This window comes from Poecilia latipinna, unplaced genomic scaffold, assembly GCF_001443285.1.
Source record: "Poecilia latipinna isolate Pla-1442-1.1 unplaced genomic scaffold, P_latipinna-1.0 Scaffold776, whole genome shotgun sequence".
Lineage (NCBI taxonomy): Eukaryota > Metazoa > Chordata > Actinopteri > Cyprinodontiformes > Poeciliidae > Poecilia > Poecilia latipinna.
Window position 1 is genome coordinate 118,470 of NW_015113392.1, and position 1,216 is coordinate 119,685.

General features: G+C 36.3%; 1 protein-coding gene across 1 annotated transcript in view; it reads right to left on the reverse strand.

Annotated features, from left to right (window-relative positions):
* The window catches only part of slc25a24 (solute carrier family 25 member 24), a 27,145-nt gene that overhangs the window by 8,645 nt on the left and 17,284 nt on the right, over positions 1–1,216 (reverse strand). The gene's annotated exons all lie outside the window — the stretch shown is intronic.

Sequence of the window (1,216 nt, forward strand, 5' to 3'; positions counted from 1 at the left end):
TTATTTTATTATTCTTATTATTAATGGTAGATCAGGCTTATAAATTAGTCAAGCAAGATTGTGTAGTATGTATGGAACCAAAACATTTACTATGGGCAACCCTAGCAATCATTAAAAAGTAATTCTTAATGATGAGTAAAACTAATCCTAAAAGCACTTGTAGGATTTATGTTCAATATTTCCTCTTGCAGTAACTGATGAAAAGATTCCTTTCTAAAAAGAAAGCGCAAATAAGTATGACAATTTTTGATGAACTTTCACTTTGAGGCCAGTGTTTTGACCCCACCTACTGATTGACTGCAACAAAGTTGGTAGCTTACTGGCCTTGCCTGCCTTTCATGTTGGCCGCATTTTCTGTAAGGACTTTTTATTTTTCTCATTTTCATTATGACCTTACTTGAAGGGAAAACTTAAGGCTTACAAAACCTTTGTATGTTCTGTCCTGGAGGGGATACTAAGAAGCTGGTTCAGTTGTAAACTAGGTTAAGTTAACCTTGTATAGGTAAAGTGCCTAATTTTTTCACTAAATGATGCCTGCAGGTATATCTATTAGCAAGTTTAATTTTGCCTGCACTTGGTTGTGTACATTACTTTAAGTTTATTTGACAAATTTACCAGTAAATATATAAAAAAGAAGTCATTCAAACTGCATTTGCCTTGTTTTACTTTTTACTTATACTTTTCATTACCTTACTTGAGTGCATCCATTATTGCAGTAATTTCCATACTTAAAGACGAGACATTTCAGATGCTTTAAGACTTTAACTGAAGTAAACTTTCTGTCAGTGACTTGGATTTTTACATAAGTCATATTTTGGAGAGATGTCTGGTGGTGGAGTTATAATGACAGGCTTTTAGATAAGTTACCCTGAAAGGTTACAGGTTTCTGTGCTCCAGTTTCTTTATTGCCTGTATTTGTTTATCCTATGTGAGACACCGATCTAACACATGTTCTGTCTTACCCTTTCCAGAAACGAGAGCTGTCATGGGAACATGTGCGTCTACATACATCCATGCCATCCGGGTCCCTCACCGATTTTGACTGATCAGGTTTTGAATATACAGTTTGTTGGTGATGTGCTGTGAACAACGGTGTAGACGGAATCAATTTCATTCATTACAACGTGCCAAACTAGGTAACTGGAAACAGGCTGAGTTCGAGGCGGTTCATGAGCAGTTGGCCGCTACTTCACTGATGGCTTTCCAAACTGTATAG